This window comes from Parus major, chromosome 7 (assembly GCF_001522545.3).
Source record: "Parus major isolate Abel chromosome 7, Parus_major1.1, whole genome shotgun sequence".
Taxonomy (NCBI): Eukaryota; Metazoa; Chordata; class Aves; order Passeriformes; family Paridae; genus Parus; species Parus major.
The window spans coordinates 146,729-149,260 of NC_031776.1; positions in this window are offsets into that span (position 1 = coordinate 146,729).

A 2,532-nucleotide genomic window follows, 5' to 3' on the forward strand; every position below is an offset into this window, starting at 1 on the left:
TCTGGGATGCACACAGGGATCTGGGATGCACTCTGGGATGCACACAGGGATCTGGGATGCATGGAGCACATGCAACAGGCACAGGAGCAAGGGAATGCTGGGAGAGATTTCTCTGCTGTTTTAATTTTTTAGGCAAAAAACCTGACCTGGAAATTACCAGCACTGTTTTAGCATGAGGAGGCTTTTCCTATTTTTCCTTTTGGGATGGACATGGAGATTCTGAGGCTGAGATTGGGATTTTTTGCTTCTGAAGGCTTGGGACTTCTTTTGGGATCAAACTATGTCCAGTCCCTCCAGAGATGAGTAATGAGGCCAAATGCTTTCATTTTTTTGTAATTAGTGTAAGGACAAAATGACATTGTGCCTCAGAACTGTGCATTTAAAGAATAAATTGGGTGTTTTTGTTATTCTTAGGTGCAGCCAGGGGGTCATGGAGCTGATGGGGGTGGGGGGAGCATCGTCACGTTGATCTGGTAAAAACATCATCTAAATCCAATCTGCTGCAGCAAACAGGCCAGGGAGATGAAGGAAACCACATTAAAAACATGATGAAAGTTGCCTCGAGGCTCTTTATGTCACACTCGGGCTCTGGGCACTTGGAGTTTTTTATTTCTTCCCCTTTCCTTCCTTTAATAAACCCAAACTTGGCATTCTTGACACACACACGCACAGAGGGGTGCAAGCCAAGGGGACATTAAAAGCTCACAGACAAGAGGGGTTTGGGTTCCTTGGCTTCCATCAGAATTTTTGAGGCCTTCCAGCAGATGACCTGCCTCCTCGGGGAGAGAGAAAGCAACTTTCATTCTAAACAAGCAGATAAAAATTGGTCTAGGCCAATCTAGATAATTCCTCTTGACCCCAGAGTCACTTGGCATCACCTGGTGGCTCCTCCAAGGATTTCAAAGAGATGATCCTGTGAAACCTATGGGCATGAGAAAGAGGCAAAACCCCCAAAATTCAGTATTTGTACCCTGTTGTGAGGCAGAAAGCAAACCAAAACTCACACATTTTTATATTATTCCCTCCCACCTCCAAACTGATTTTTTGGGGCAATTGTTCCCTTCCCTGACCTAAGACACCAAACACCCCCAACTCCCCAGCTCCTTCCCTGCTCCTTCCATCCCACAGGTGGAACTGCTGTGGAAGCGAGGAAGAGGAAGGAGCAGGGAGGAAGGAAGCAGGAGAGAAAACAAGGAGGGAGAAGAACAAGAGGCTGCACATCTGCTCCGTGACTAATCCGGGCTGTGGCACACCCGTACGGGTCCCTTTTTATTGCTAACATTCCTCCTAAGTTAGAAAACACTTTTTTACCCACCCCCCTTCCCTTTCCCTCCCAGCTTCAGATGTCCCAGAGGAATGTTTAAGCGATTATGGAATCCCAGAGGAGTTTGTTGCTTCCCTTTTTAATTTGTTCCATGCTAGTTGCTGGTTTTTTAAAGCAGTGCCCAGCTTGTTCCTTCCTCAGAGTCAAGCCCAGGGCTCCTTGTTCCGGCTCTGGCATGGAATTCCTCATGACTTTGTTCCCCAAATCCCTGCGGGTTTATAGCGGGGCTGCAATAATTTACTCAATGCTGAAATTGGTGATTACCTGCTCTGATTTCTGAGCTTAGGTTTAAATAGAAATGCTAAAAATACTGACTTAAGCCAATCAAAAAAAGAAAGAAAGAAAAAAGGCATTATTGGCCCTTTTTTACTTGGCCAGCGTTCACAGGCGAGCTGCGATCCTGCAAGGCCAATGAAATGCCTGGTGTTATCCAGCTCTAGGCACTGGCTGAGGTCTGGAAAAAATTCCCTTTGGGTCCCCCAGAATGCATCAAAATCCCATTGGGTCCCCCAAAATCAACTGGGGTTACAGAATTTTTTGCATGGTACTTAGGTTTTAACCCCTTCAGCCCTCTTTGCCCTCTGACCACCACTCCAAGGTGAGGGGCTCGTGGCAGATGCCCAGAAAATGGCTCAAGTTTGTCTAGGAAGTGCACAGGAGGAAAAGAAATTAAATATATTCTTCTCAAAAATCAGCACTGCAGCTCCTGGCCTTTCATTTTTTATATACTTTTTATTTTTTATTTTTTATTTTTAGTTCCATCACAAGCATAGCACAGGCTGACTCTGCCTGGAATCCCTTTGCCTGGAATCATCCCACTGCCCTTCTGGATGTCCCATAGCAACAGTTGCTTCCAAACCAAAGGCAGGAAATCCTCAGACCCAGAGCAGCCATGAGACAACTGGCAAATGAAATTTATGAAACCCAAAAGTGTTTAAGATGACTTTTCTGAGAAGAAAAGGAGATGTCCAAAGAGCTTGGACAGGTGACACAGCTTGAAGCATCCCTTGTTAATTAGGAGAAGGTGAGCAAATCCTGGCCAATTTTGTCCTTACCAGCACCACTTAAGATCCTTAATCCTAATATTTCATCAAATCAGGTGCTGTTCCTTGGTGAACAATTTCCTAGCCAGCTTTGCATCCAAATACCTTTGGATCCCCCTCCAGGGATGGGGACTCCACCACTTCCCTGTGCAGTTCATTTCTGGG